Source organism: Thamnophis sirtalis, unplaced genomic scaffold (assembly GCF_051295495.1).
Source record: "Thamnophis sirtalis isolate CommonGarterSnake01/CBP01778 unplaced genomic scaffold, rThaSir2_p1.2 scaffold_1, whole genome shotgun sequence".
NCBI lineage: Eukaryota > Metazoa > Chordata > Lepidosauria > Squamata > Natricidae > Thamnophis > Thamnophis sirtalis.
Genome location: NW_028261381.1, coordinates 40893187 through 40909423, shown reverse-complemented (window position 1 = coordinate 40909423; position 16237 = coordinate 40893187). Strand labels below are relative to the sequence as shown.

General features: G+C 39.6%; 1 protein-coding gene across 1 annotated transcript in view; it reads right to left on the bottom strand.

Annotated features, from left to right (window-relative positions):
• LRP1B (LDL receptor related protein 1B) overlaps nucleotides 1-16237 on the bottom strand; it is a 939689-nt gene that overhangs the window by 376444 nt on the left and 547008 nt on the right. The window lies entirely within an intron of this gene.

The following is a 16237-nucleotide window of genomic DNA, read 5'->3' as shown; positions in this document are numbered from 1 at the left end:
GAATAAAACCCAAACCCTCGCTGGAAATAGTTCCTGTTTTGGAATTGATCTGCCCTGGGATCCTACTACCTGTTCTGATGGAAGTCAGTTTGATTGGGATGGAAAGAGGGGCGTCAGTGGTAAGGAACAGGTTGGCTCTCCTGTCGCTTGGTCAAAGTGGGAAGCACCTTCTTTTTGTCCTTGTTTTCAATTAAAATAGGCTCCAAGGACTCACCAAAGAGGGATCCTCCTGCATATGGTGTGGATGCTAGGTGGAACTTTGACTTGTTACCTGACTGACAGATCTTAATCCAGAGAAGTTGTCTGGATGCCAAAGAAACAGATAAAGCTCAAGAGGCAAACTATACAGTCAAGAGTAGCATCTGCTGAATATTGGGTTGCAGCAATAATTTTACTAATGCCCTTCATCATGCGAGTGTCCTCAGGTGGAATGCGCTCCTGCAATTGCTGCAACCACAATAACATAGTCCTATTAAAGAAATCAGCAGCAGCTGCTGATTTTGTGGCCCAAGCTGAAGCCTGGAACCCTTTCTGTAAGATGAGTTCCGCTTTTTTATCTTCAGGCTTCAGTTTTTCCGCTATGTCACCTGACACAACAGCGGCCGAAGATGATAGAACTGTGATAGGAGTGTTGACAGAAGGTTCCTGAAGTTCCTGGGAAAGCCCCTGATCTAAATTGTAAAGGCGCTTGTCATTCACCCCTAGGTTCAGGAAAGCCCCTGGATGAGCCCACTGGTTTTTCACTACCTCTAGAAAAAGAGGTGGAGCTAGGACCTCCTCCTTATCCATGGCAGTTTTGGCAAATATTGTCTGTGTCAAGTCTTTTCGGGGGTCTGAGGTGGGAGCAGTAGTGCTTCTGCCCAGTTTGGTTGTGGCTTTGGCCTTGCTTAGGAGCTGCTTGAAGAGTGAAGGTGGAAATAGGCCAGCAAAAGCCGGGGATTCTGGCTTCCCTGAATCCTCATCTTCGGACAACTCCAACCCATGTGGAGGTTCCTCACCTGCCACTGAACCTTAGCTGGCCCAGGCCTATCACCACCACGTGCCTGACTCTTTACATTGATACTTATGACTGGTTGAACCTGAGATTTTTTTGGTGGGGGGCTGACCCTGTCTCTCTTGTGCTTCAGTCCTGAAGCATGTGAGATTGCTGAGGCAAATAATTTTTGTACCCTAGGAGGAAGGTGTTGTAGTGTCTCAAATTCCTCCTTGGGGGTTCTCCACCACCGAGAGTTCCATTTGAGGTGCCAGTGGGAATGAGAAAATCCCTAGAAGTGCCCTCAAGGATGTCTCCCATAATGTCTCTGATGGCCCTGGGAGATACTGAGGGAGAAGGGGAGATGTATATCCTGAATCTCCTAGCCCCCCGACCAGGAATAGAGCTGGGGAAGACACAGGGCTAGAGGCCCTGGAAGGAGACCTATTCTCTTGTTGAGCCTGTAACTTGGGCCATGCATTTTTCCAGGGCTCGCTGTCTATCTTGTTCATTGCAAAGCGTGACCCTGAAAGGTCACTATGCTGCTGAGTCCATCGTGGTCTTAGCCCTGGTGATAGGTCTAGAGGAAGTCTCTTCCTCACCCTGGGCTTCAGGGGGAGCCTCATTCCTGCCTGCCATTTTAGATTTCTGCCCCTTTGTGCTCACTCTAATTGCATACTCCCATGGAGCTAAGTTGCTCTTGGGGCTCTCCTTCCTTTATTGCTAATCACTACTACTAATATAGTAAGAAAAACACCATTTGTATTGCTTCTAGAAGCAGACTCTGTCTGCCGACTAAAATCAGCCTTTTTTTCAAAACCTGCCGAGCCTCAAAATGGCCGCTGTTCTTCTTTGTGATATAATTGGCGGGAGGCCACACATTGGACTGGGCAAGCGACGACTCAAGCGGCACCTGGAGCTAACTACTGTAAAAAAAACCTTACACACAAGGTAACAGCGTTGCAATTAGTGGGAACCGGCGAGTTGCAATGTAGTGGAGCGTAAGCTGCCCAGCTGGCTGCAAGGGAAGGCGAAACACCTGTCAGACAAGTTTAAATTAAAAGCGGCTTTTTCTGATACACAGGGCTATTCTAATGATTTGCAAAGCCAGCCTTCCTTTTACCTTAAACTTCTCCACATGGAATTTTCGGCTGCCAGATCAAAGGGCCAAATCAGCGATCCGGCGTCTCCATGAGGCGGCTGCGGTACCCGACACTCCCTTTGCTTGCAGCTATAGTCAATTTAGTAATTTGGAATTTAGAGAAATAATTGAATTAATCTGATTATTCTGTATCAATTAGTTGATTTTTTACAAATGCTGCACTAGCTAAGTAACTATCAGCCTAATTGGACCATAGACTGAGAGGGACTGGGCAAAAGGAGTAGAGACATGGTTGCAACACTTTCTCTCAGTCTATGGACCAATCACATCTGACAACAGTCCAGCTGTAGCAACTTCCGTACCCTGTCATGGAGAACAAACTAAAATTCATAAAACATGGATATATGTCATTACTCTTGTTCTAGGTCTTTTGCTACAATCTATTACTTCATAGCCTATTATTTGTTCACAATTGTTTCCTGTAAAAGCTCTTTTTTCAAATATGTGACAAGGTAAACCTAAGTGTTTAATGAAAAGTAACATGTCTGCACCAAAGTGAGAATAATAATAAATTGCAAGATAGAGCAATATAAGGACTGGTGTGGCAGTTCTAATTTTGTGTCTAGAAACACAAGAGTCATTTAACATTGTTTATTAGATTAAGAGAATCAAAAGGAAAGCAATTACAGATCTTATTCTGATGAAGTGAAACAGACAATACGTTATTATACAAAATAGATTAAGGTGAGTATTTGATTTTTTATTACTGTAAATATATTTTCTAGACTTTTTCCCCCAATATATCTATAATAATTGTTTTTGAACCACAATAGTTCTGTGTCATTTCATTTTCTTTATCACAACTTGCTCTTTATCAGAAATTAACTGGAAACAAAGTTAACTCAAAAGATGAACAACCCCCCCTCCATTTTTGAACTATTTTTGCTTTGCTTCTTTTGGATATTCCTACACAAGCATTACACCCCATATATATAGAAACAAATAGTTCCTTCTTTTGAAGAAATATAACATTAGATTCCATATAAAGAAATATTTTAAAAAATGCAGAGATGAATAGGATGCTTATTTTCTGAAAATAAATGTGCACTTAAAAATAATATAAAAATTCTAATTGTTATATATTCTCATTTCCTAGAACTGTGATGGTGAACTTATGGCACATGGAACCCTATTTGCTGGTACGCCAGTTGTCAGCTGTGGTGCCAGCCAGCTGATTTTTGCCCTTTTGGAGGGCAGGGGGAGACCATTTTTCAACCTACCTAGGCTTCAGGAAAGCATCCAGAGCTTGAGGAGGGATCAAGCATGGTGGGGGGGGTGTGTCACACACACATACGCAGGTGGCCTGGTAGGATTGAATTGGTGTGCACACAATTTTGGCACACAGTAAGAAAAAGTTTAGCCATCACTGTCCAAGAAAGTAAGAAATATTTCATATATTTAATTTTATATAACCAAACATAGATTTGGGACATTCTAATATTTCTATCATATCAATTTTTCATAAAAAAATACTTATATTTGAATACTTTCATAATTAAATTGAAAAGGAAATTCTTGCTACTAGGAAAAATATTCATAAAATATATTATTGATACCATCGGCATAATTATAGAGCCAATTTAACGCATTTATATACAGAGTTAGACTTCATTAAAAATAACTTTATGAATAAATGTATCCAATATTTAAATTCTAGATATTGTACTTACATTATGGTTATCTAGATGCTCTAGCTCTTTTATGAAACAATGTTATTTTTTAAAACAAAAAATATTTCAAAGCTTAAAAAATAAAATAAATTAGTACACACATGGAAAAACAACCAACAGGAAAATACATAATGATGGAAAATGAAACATGAGTAAATGAACAGAATTTACAATTGTTATAAAATTTAAAAATCATTAATATACTACATCATTATTTCACTGATTAATTAATTTAAATTATAAATCTAAACTCATTACACCTTGAGAGATCATTGTAAATCACTATAAATTCCAAGAATAAATATTGATATTGACACTGCCATTTGTCATTATGTAAAATGAGGGTCATTTTGGAAAAAAAAAAAAAAGAAAAGCAGTAAATTCTAGGTTCCATCCCATTGTTCCTAGTGGTGGGACTTGAATAACTTAACAACCGATTCTCTGACTGGGTAGGCATGATTGATTGGTCATGTGACTGGGTGGGTGACATCACTCATCACACCCAGTCTTGCCTCCTGGCCACTAACCACAAAGGAAGAGATAGGATTCAGCTGGTTGGGGCTAATCCCACCACTGGCTGGCCCTGCCTCCACCTGTTTTTCAGCCTGTTGTCCAAGCCATTTTTCAGACATTTAGGGCCATTTTTTTTGGACAAAAAACAGCACAAAAACCAACCTGAAAATGCCCCCAAAACCAGCCATAAAGCAGCCAAAAATGGCCAGATAAATGGCCAAAAACCAGTTTGGGGGCCACTTTAGGACATTTTGGGGCCATTTGTTTTTGAGTGCTTTATGGCTGTTTTCCAGGCCCTTTTCCAGGCCATGTTTGGCCCCAAAATCGGTCCAAATGGCTGAAAAATGGGCTGGAAAACAGGCCAGAAAATGATTGGGGGTGGGATTTGCCAGTTCGCCAAACTGCACAGAATCTTAACTACCAGTGGTGGGATTTGCCAGTTCGCCAAACTGCACAGAATCTTAACTACCAATTTGCCTGAACCGATGCGAACAGGCAGCAGTCCTCCTCCGATTGTATCTGACTTGTGATCACATCTAATTACTTATAAACAATAAAACTGCTTCTGCGTACTATATTTACATCAAATATTTTTACTTTATCTGAGTTTGCCACATTGCATCATATGTGTTATATAGGTAAGCTATTCTTGTTTAAGGGTATATAGGTTGTTAGTTTTGTCACTGCTGCCATTGGCAAATATCATTTTATAGGACCTTCTTGCCATCCTTTCTGTCCTATAGATAGAATCCACCCTAATCCTAAATGGAATTTTCCCAAAAGGGGTTTTCCGATTTATTTTGCCAGGAAAAATACATAAGGCTGGCTCAAAAGGCATGCCCCTTCCAAACCATACCGAAGGGCTCTGAATCCAATGGTGATGCCCTTTTTTCATGGAGAGCTAACCCTAACCCTAAATGGAATTTTCCTGAATGGGATTTCCCCATGTATTTTGTCAGGAAATGTACATAAGGCCGGCTCAAAAGACATGCCCCTTCCTAACCATACTGATAGGGTTTTACTCCAATGGAAATGTCAGTTTTGCTCTGCGAATTCATGGAGAGCTAACCCTGTGGAATTTTCCTGAATGGGATTTTCCCATATATTTTACCGAAAAATGTATATAAGGCCACCTCAAAAGGCATGTCCCTTCCTAATCATACTGATGAGGTCTGAATCCAATGGTGATATCCCTTTTGCTCTCCGAATTCATGGAGAACTAACTCTAACCCAAAATGGAATTATCCTAAAGGGGATTTTCCCATGTATTTTGCCAGGAAATATACATAAGGCCGACTCAAAAGGCATGGCCCCTCCTAACCATACCGACGGGCTCCAAGTCCAATGGAAATGTCCGTTTTGCTCTGCGAATTCATGGAGAACTAACCCTAACTCTAAGTAGAATTTTCTCGAATGGGATATTCCCATTTAACCAGGAAATGTACATAAGGCCGGCTCAATATGCATGCCTCTTCCTAACCATACTGATGGGGTTTTACTCCAATGGAAATGTTGGTTTTGCTCTGTGAATTAATGGAGAGCGAACCCTAATCCTAAATGGAATTTTCCTGAATGGAATTTTCCCATATATTTTGCCAATAAATGTACTTAAAGTTGATGAAAAAGGCATTCCCCCCTCCCCCCCAACCATACCAATGGAGTCCAAATCCAATGGCGATGTCCGTTTAACTCTGTAAATTCATGGAGAGCTAACTCTAACCCTAAATGGAATTTTCCCTAATGGGATTTTCCCATGTATTTTGCCAGGAAATGTACATAAGGCCAGTTCAAAAATATGCCCCTTCCTAACCATACCGATGGCAATCCAATGGCAATGTCCGTTTTGCTCTGCGTATTCATGGAGAGCTAATCCTAACCCTAAATGGAATTTTCCTGAATGGGATTTTCCCATGTATTTTGTCAGGAAATATACATAAGGCCGGCTTAAAAGGCATGGCCCTCCTAACCATACCGACGGGCTCCGAATCCAATAGTGAGCTCTGTTTTGCTCTGCGAATTCATGAGAGCTAACTCTTAGTGGAATTTTCCCCAATGGGATTTTCCCATGTATTTTGCCAGGAAATGTACATAAGGCCGGCTCAAAACATGGACTTCCGGGGGGCGTGGCCTGTTGCCGAGGAGGGCTCCACCGAGCTCCTCAGAGATCTGGTTTGTATATCTAAATAAGATCATAGATAGCACCCCTTTTTGGCTAAGAAAGGGGCAGGGAGGATAGCCCCGTAGGTTAGGATCTAATCGTAAGCCACAGCCTTTTTTCTTTTATGGCTGTGGAAAGAGATTAGATCCGGCCGAAGCGGAGCTTTTATCTCCAGCCATTTCTTCTCAGCTGCCTTTTTTTTTGGCAGCCCCAGACAGGCTAGCCCCCCCCAGGACAAGACAAAGTTTTTTCAAGCTAGAATTGATACGGGCGGGTCCCACCCCTGTGAGATTTATGTTTTCATTACTATCGTAAATACCAGCACCATTCGTCTTAGAGACTTCTTTGTCTAAATAGACCTCAAAATGGCGATTTCTCTCCGTGGATGATTGATGTACTTAGCCGGTGTTATCTTCCTGCAGACTGCTCCTTAACAAAATAAATCTTTCTTCTTTGGAAATAGAGGGGAGCGAAGCTCTGCTTACTTGCTTATTTATTATGCCACCCAAGTCAAGGAAGCGTCTTGCTACAAAAGAATTTAAAGAATCTTCATTGGAAACACAGCCTTTGTCTCCTGTGCCTTCTGCTGGGGAACTTTTAACACAGGAATATCTCCTTAAAATGCTTAACGCTTTTAAGAAAGAAATCAGGGAATTTGTATTGGAATTATATGATGATTTAAAATCTAAAGTTAATCAAATGAAGGCGAATACGTTTGCAGCTGTGTCTGCCCTGTCAGATTATTCTGCTGAAATAGAGAACAAATTGGAAAGTCTGGAGAAGGCTAACTTTAATTTGACTACCAATATTGAAATTTTACAACAGAAAATTAGAGACAATGAGAAACAGCTTATGATGATAAATTTTAATAGGAAGGCATCTGCGATAAGGGTCAGAGGATTCCGTCAAAAGGAGCAAGAGAATTTGAAACAGACCTTTGCTGAAGCCTTCAGCCATGCGCTGGGAAGCCCGGGACTTAACTTTGATTGGCAGATTCGGAAAATCTATCGCCAGAACTCATTGATAGCGGAACAGCGACAGCTCCCGAGGGACATAATTATACATTTCTCTACAAAAGAATCTAGAAATGCAATTGTGCAAAAATTTCATAATAACAGTCTCCGAGTTGACGGCCAAGACCTGATTGTTTTTAAAGATATTCCTTCTCAGATGCTGAAAGCAAGAAGGGGCTACGCCTTTTTAACTAAGGAGCTTAGGAGCCAACAGATTCGATACAGATGGGAGGCCCCTGCCGGTATCACGGTTACATTTGAGAATCAAAGATTTCGTCTTAACTCTGTTTCGGAGGCTCAAGATTTCTACTGTAGGATTCTGAAGGCGGGACTTCCTGACGCGTTTGGAAGAGTGGAGAGACAAGCGGAAGGAGAAGCCGAGCGGTTGGCCATGTGGTTGCAAGATGGAGGGGGTAGCCCCTCCTCCCTCGGAGAAGTAGAAAAACGGAGATCGAGAATTTAGACATTTCAAAATGCTTGAGGACTGAATGGGGGTTTGAGACCTCTCCCCGGTAGAAAAAGCGGACTAATTTTTATCAGAAGGGAAAATAGGGTGAAACTACTTTGAGCTAGATTTTAAATTAACGTTAGCATAAATTTGATAGTGGTAAACATCAGATAAGTAAGGGATGAGGGTAAAATTGACGTTGTTTAAAGCTTATCAGAACAGAAAGCCGGTTGGGATTATCTTAAGATAAGTGTAAAAAAAATGCGGAATGATTTAGGGTGTTTAAACTTTGTTAGAAGGGACTACTTTAAAATAGAAGGATAACTGATTCTTGCTGAAAGTATTATTTTATAAATTGCTCTGAATTACATTTTAAACAAATGCTAGTATAAATTTGATAGTGGTAAATATCAGACAAGTAAGGGATGAGGGTAAAATGCATGTGGAATGATCTACCTTATTTGTGGTAAACATCAGACAAGCAAGGGATGAGGGTAAAACTTATGTTGTTTAAAGCTTATTAGAACAGAAAGTCGGTTGGGATTATTTTAAGGTAATGTGTAAAAAGAATGCTGAATGATTTATGTTGTTTAAACTTTGTTAGAAGGGACTATTTTAAAATAGAAGGTTAACTGACTTTTGCTGAAAGTATTATTCGAATATGTGGAATGACCCATGCTATTTAACTTTTACTTGAAGGGAAAAATATCAGACAAGTAAGGGAAAAGGGTAAAATGCATGTGGAATGAATTACGTTATTTAAATCCTATTAGAAGAGGAAGTTGGTTGGAATTATCTTAAGATAGAAATTGATTTCTGTGTAAAGTAATATTTGATTTACGCTGCTTTAAAGAAAGATGATTCATGCTGTGTAAATTTTACTAGAAGGGAAAGTTTGATTACTTGTCTGTAAAGTTATATTTGAATATATGGTATGAACCACGCTGCTTAAATTTTATCGGAAGGGATCATGAGGTTAAGGAAAAGGAACGGGAGAACCTACAGAAGGTTGGGGTAAATAGCAAAGAAGTAAGAGACGAGAATAAAATATAGATAGAATGATTTATACTATTTAAACATAGATAAAGATGGGGGGCTGAGATCAACACAAAGAGTGGTTTCTTTTTTTTTTCTTTTTTTTTCTTTTTTCTTTTCCTTTTCTTTTTTCTTTTTTCCCCTTTTTTTTCTTTCTCTGTTTTTTTCTCTGTTTTTTTTTCTTTTGATATATTACTTTTATTTTTTAATCCATATGTACACAAGATATTTTAGACAGAAGGTAGCGCCAGGTGTGGGCCCTGGGAAGTCGGGAGGATTAGGGATGGGGATTTGTGGGGGGTGGGGTGGGGGGGTGTTAACATAGCCTTAAAAAGAACAAGAATGTATTTATATACGGTGGTTTTTTCTTTTTTCTTTTTTTTTTTTTCGTTTTTTTTTCCCTTGGTTCATTTTACCTTTATCAGATCAAACAACACTCGAATAAAGGCATACACCAAGGAGGGAGGTAGAGGGAAGGAAGAGGGAGGAGTAAGGAAGGAGTAGGGGGAATGTAAGGAGTAAGGGGAATGTAAGGAGGGTGTCTGGGGAGTAAGGGGAGAAGGAAGGTTTGAGGGGAAAGGGAAGTAGGAGGGGAGTGTTAGAGGCAGAAAGGAAAGTTGGAGGGGGTAGATGGGGTGTATGGAGGATGGAAGGGTTAGGTGGGGTTGTGAATGATGAGTTGTGTTTCCTTTTTATCTGTTCATTTTATTCCCTTTTTCTTTTTTTTTTCTTTTCTTATAGTGAATACCCTGTATATAAATGATTGCAAATGGAATGTGAAAATTGAATAAAATATATTTAAAAAAAAAAAAAAAAAAAAAAAAAGGCCGGCTCAAAAGACATGCCCCCTGCTAACCATACCAATGGGCTCCGAATCCAATGGTGGTGTCTGTGTTCCTCTGTGAATTCATGGAGAGCTAACTATAACCCTAAATGGAATTGTCCCGAATGGGATTTTCCCATGTATTTTGCAAGGAAATGTACATAAGGCCGGCTCAAAAGGCATGCCCCCTCCTAACCATACTGATGGGGTCCTTATCCAATGGCAATGTCCGTTTTGCTCTGCGAATTCATGGCATTCATTCAGATGCTCTTGATTCTGTTAACCTTTCACAAGACACTAAACACCTGGCTGTTTGCCCAGGTGTTTCGGTCAGGAAGTTAGATAAACTCTGTTGCTGTCAGTGTGTTTTTCTATTAATGGGGTCACTGCTTTATCCTTGGGTGCCATGTATGCTATGGTTAGTGAGTTAATCCTCATATACAGGCCAGAGTCCCTGCTGTGATGTGGGCAGCCATATAAATCATGAAAATAAATAAAGACATACTCGATTCATGATTCATTATGTTTCTGATTCCTACTGTGTTTATTTACAATAATAAATGCACATCAATTCAAACTTTACCACAGAATTGATTCACTAATCTTATAAACCTAAAAAGAATCCTCGTATATTCTTACAATAAGGTGTCAAAGCTCAAATTTACCTGAAAGGAATATCTTCTAACTTGAAAGAATGCCCTTAAAGGCAAATGCTATTTGTACATATTACTTACATAATATACATATATTATGTAAGTAATTCTTTATTATTTCATTATATTGAATTTGTAAGCCATTAGTAGGTTATGGGTGGCATCCTTTGCTCAGTTACTAAAACTTGTTCCTAAATAGGATTGAAATAGTTTAATGAAGGCTGATGTTAAAGTAATAACATTGGAAGGTTAATCACTGGGAGCGTTATCTGTTTTGAGCATATTACATCAGAAATTAACAATATCATTGGAAAATCTAACAACTATCTATTTTCTCAACAATTGCTTTAGCATGAAAAGAACAAAACTCAATTATCAAAATGCATAAGAAAATACCTCAAAAGTAAATACATGAAACAATAGGTAACAAGCTTCTCATTGATGGAAATAGGTGAGAACAATTACTCCAATACATTACACAAAAATGATACTTAGTAATTTATTTGTGATACACTATTTTCTATGATTTCCATACAATACAGGACTCTGACAATAAATTGTAAAGCAAAACTAAACTTAACAGAGATAAAATATTTTAGATGACTACCATAAAAATATCAAACACATGTATGAATCACTGGACTGCCTTTTTTTTAAAGAAAAGCTAATGGCCTTTCAAAATGCCATAATTAATCCAAAAGCTTAACCAAGGAGACTTACACTGTTTCAGAAAGTATTTCATTTCTGGGCTATTTTCATTTTCTCTTCAATATTGCTTAAACATCATCCTGAATGACTAGGAGACAACAATTCAACTGCAGCTGTTACATATGGTTCATAGCAAATTTGCACAGGGGGTAGTAATTTATTAATGCCTGTAATATCACTGTTACTACTTCCCTATCTATATCAACCATTTTGACTTCCTTTCCCTTACCTCCTCACCTTTCTCTTTATTTCTTCCAACAGCTGACATCTACCTCACATACTTTTTCTGACAACTGTATACAGGAATTGAGATAGTCATTGCCAGAAAGGGTTAATGGTTAAAAAAATAAACAGTGAGAAAACTCCTGATGCCAAGGAGTCTGGAGAATAAATGTTCACTTCAAAGTTGGAATAACACCCACTCCCCCTTCATTGTGACAGTATGGCTTCAAATGTTATAGACGTGTAATTCGATAACATCATTTCATGCACAGAAAGAAATATTTATACATTGGCTGATTTCAGATTTCCAGATTTCTCAAGGGTTGACTCAGATGTTTTTCCACACTTCAGCATATCTCTGCATTAATGTATTTGCTGTATGTCTATAGCCTACTTTTTTATTGGTTTGTAGTTTTCCCTTTTTAAGAGGCTGGGTTTATCATGCTCTTTCAGATGCTTTTTTTTCAAAAAGTTCAAAAAATGGCATGAATCATTAGCTGTAGTAGGCTGCCCTCTTAGAAACTATTTCTAAATACATACATCCTGGGACGGAACTTGAAAGAGAAGTGACTCCAAGTACTTCAGGGAACTTTACATATATATATAGTCATTTTCTATATGACATTATTTGTTGGTTGGTTGGTTGATTGATTGGTTTATCTATCTGATTGTTTATTTATTTAATTTGTAACCCATCTTTACTATTTTTACAAATAATTCTAGGCAGTGAACATATCCACAGGCCCTTCCTCCTCCTATTTTCCCCACAATAACCACCATGTGAGGTGGAATGGGCTGAGAGAATTTGACTGGGCCAAAGGTACCCAGTCGGCTTTCATGGCTAAGGCAGGACTTAATTCCCATCCCTTTATGGCCAAACAATGCTCATGTTGTCAGTTGTGTATTATTTGCTGCCATCCTCTTTTATTTTGAAATAAATTTATTTTCAGGCAAATAAAGTAACGGTATGACAATATTATGCAAAAATACAAGATTTAAGAGTAAAGTCTTGTTTGTTCCAGATGAATGGAATATTTACATTGTATTGACCCTAGGACAATCAGATTATGATCCATATTGTGTAAGGTTCCCTTTTTCATATATACAGTATTGCTTTCATTATTGTACACAGAGCGTATCACATCATACTTTGTCCCTTATTCATTTGAAATTTCTCATGATAAAACAGTACAATTGGAAGATGCCTTCGGGTAACTTACAATACTTTTACAATAATTCTATTTTACAATAATTCCATCTGACCATTAGAATCATTTTCAACTTTATTTTCAACTTATCCTCAATATCAACAGCTTCAGTATTCTATTCTTTTCCACAACCTCCCATTCCACTGATCTATCAGCTGTTTTAAAAAATCTGAGCATTTATTTGCAAGGGTTTGGGTGCTTGTTTTTAAATGGTCATTATTCAATTTATTTTTAATTTTATAAAAATTATAGCGTGGAATGTTTTCAGTTCAATGGCTTAATCTCTATCAGAAATTTTGAGGAACCAGAAGACAGGTGAAGCAAAAATTCTTTGCAAATTTGCTTTGCAAAATTCCACTGGAAAATTGGATTTAGTATATTTGCTAATGAACTATAGTTGAATTGGAATCAGTTGATCCAGATGCTAAAGGTGACATTGTGAGATTGCAGGTGACATTGTGAGATTGCAGCAGGGACGTGCAGTCACTAGAGGCAAGGGAGGCGGAGCCTCACCAGTCTCCTCAGGAAAAAGAAAGAAATTTAAATATTTTTTTAAAAATAATTAAAGCCAAGATAGTTGCTACCAGATTCCAGCTCACAGTGGCTTGGTGTCTGCTTAGTGTTAACCAAAGCAGGAGGCGAGAGAACTCGGGGCCTCTTTTCCATAAGGAATTTTTCGCCTTCTAAAAGTTAATAAAGAGTTAAAAGGCAAAGAAGTTCAGATGGAAAAGAGGCACTAATTCTCCCGCCTCCTGATTTGGAAGCAGCCAATCGTGTCTTCTTGAGCACGCTTACGTTGGGCGGGGCGTGCTTCAGAGGAGAGAGGAGTGGGCGAGAAGGAGGAGGCTGCCTCTTTGCTGCAGACCTGGGCGCTTGGCGGCTCCCACGATGCAAAGTGCCCCACCATCCCCGCTGCCACCGCCCGCTGCCCTGGCCTGCTTCTCCAGGCTCCGCCGCTGGAAGTCCTGGATCGCCTCTGGGGGAAGGCTGGGTGAGAAGCAGAGCGAAGCTTTTCTGCGGCCTCCCAGCGCTGCCCAGAGGCTCTTGCAGGAGCACGTGTCAGCGGCCGGCAGCCTGGAGCGGCCCTGGCTGTGAGACAAAGGAGCACTTAAAGGAGCCGCTGCCGCCGCCGCCACCGCCCCTCCTTCGCCCGGTAGGGCGGTGGTGGCGGCAGCGGCTACTTTAAGTGCTCCCTTGTCTCACAGCCGGGCCGCTCCAGGCCGCCGGCCGCTGACACGTGCTCCTGCAAGAGCCTCTGGGCAGCGCTGGGAAGCCGCAGAGAAGCTTCGCTCCGTTTTTCACTCAGCCTTCCCCCAGAGGCAATCTGGGACTTCCAGCGGCGGAGCTTGGAGAAGCAGCGGACGCAGGCCGGGACAGCGGGGGGGGGGCAGCGGGGCACTTTGCATCGCGGGAGCCACCAAGTGCCTTTGCTGCAGACCCGGGCGCTTGGTTGCTCCCGCAATGCAAATTCCCCCCCCCGGCCGAGGCCGACTGCTGCCCTGCTGAGCCTCACCAGGTATCAACCTCACCGCACATCACTGGATTGCAGGGCATGTAGATGATCCAGAAACGGCAAAACCATTGACGGTATTAAGAGCATGTATTCAATCACTGATTACTAAATTTTCAACAGCCCTCCACTATCACTATTATTTGAGACAGTATTCAATGTAAAACTAAATAGCTTTGTTTTCTTTAAATCTTTAAAACCCTGCACAGATTAATTTTAAAATACTGCATTTTTGTATATAGAGAAATATTGGAAGCGTAGGGGAAAACATTAAGATAAATGTTCCATGCAGCATTTTTTTTCTTAAATTATTCTGCATCACATTTTTCTTATATTTACAGACAGAGTATTTTCTTAAATTCTACCAGGAAAAGTTTGCTTACAAAAAAAAAAAGGAACACTTCAACATCCTTTGAGAAATGAATCATTTAGAATTCATCAAACAAAATCCAAATGCATCATGTAAGCAAAAGAATTTGAAAAAGCTGGTGGATGATTTGAAAATTGTTGTTCTTTGTTAAGGGAATTACTAAACAAATCATCTTAAATATAACTTATACTAATTTCTTTAGGAACATCACTCCAGTCAGATCAAGTCGAGTTTACCATCTGTTGTTCTGCTCGAAAATTATATTATACAGCTTCCTTTGCATGGTTTGCACACAAGCTGTTCTTGTCACAGCTAAGCCTATTGTGATGATTCATCTTAATATTCAATCAGAGGTTTAAAAAGAGTGACAAAAGTCCACATATGGATAACAAGCTGTTTCTCCAGTAAACATTTTGCTGTTTATTAAAGGCATTCTTATGGCATACAGCTGCTACAACCGTATTACAAAACAATATAAACATAGATAAAATAGCTACTTCAAAATCCTCACCTCTTTCATTAAGCACCTGTTCATATTTAATGTAGTAAACTAATCATTATTAACATATCTATCTGGTAGTTATCAGGATGATCAGATAATGAAACAACATTGGCACTTTTCAAAATTTTCTTTTTTTAAAAAAGGAATATGCATACCTATCTAATTATCTATTAAGTAAATATTTTTTTTAATACCAGTACAATTTTTTAAACTAATGCTTTAACAGATTGGGATGGCTATTTTAATACTGCTTATTCATTCATTGTCTTAGTTTTTCCATAAACAAAAGTTGGCAATGAATTTTCCCTCTTGTTTTTTACAGTGTAATCCCATTAGTTCTTTACAGATGATAAGCAAAAAGGATCATGATGATTTTCCTCCAACTACTGGTTGTACCACAACCACAACCCTATAGTACCTGAAGTATGGAAATATTCTTCAGAAGCATCAGGATGCTTCTGAGTGGCAGGAGTTCCGAGTGGCAACTTAATCCAAAACTACTTTATTTGCATCATTGTCTTTCAAACTTGGTAGATTTAAGTTGTGTGAACTCCAACTTCCAAAATTCCATAGGCAGTGGGGCTGGCTGGAGAATTCTGGGAGTTGAAGTTCATACTGTCAGGCCAGCAGTTATATCCCTTTTAGGATCTTTGGCCTGCCACACTCTCTCTTATTTCATTATGCTGTTTCATTAGTGTAGTAGTTGGGAGGGGGGAATAGAAAGGAGTAGAATTGTGGAATGTGTTGTCATCTTTTGCCTCTGCACCTCTGCACCTGACTGGAACCAGCTTGGTGGAGATGCCAGTATTGAAGAAGAAGATTGGACCATGTGATGGATTTGTGGGTGTGGGGATAAGATCATGAACTTTTAACTGGGTAGGAATCCTAGGTAACTTCCAGAATTGGGTTTCCACAGAACGTTGCCAACATGTCTGACTTATTAAATTGGAACTTTAAGGATATTTTTGCCTTGGACTCTGATTTAATTCTGCATGATACTTGGAACGCTGACATTATCCCAATTCTCCTTTTTAAATAAATCACCAGCACCCCAGCAATGGGGGCTGGTGAGAGGTTGCTGATTCCCAATGCTGACTGGGTCAGCCTAAAATATCAGCGAACAATTATGAGAAAGCCTTTTGAGATAAGAAGCTGAGATGAGATGCTTCTCTGCAAATCTTCAAAGGCAAAGGAATTTTTGTTTCAAGATTTATTGCATCTGGCAAGAGGCACAGCCTGAGGGGGATGGAACGGAGGGGACTGGAGAGG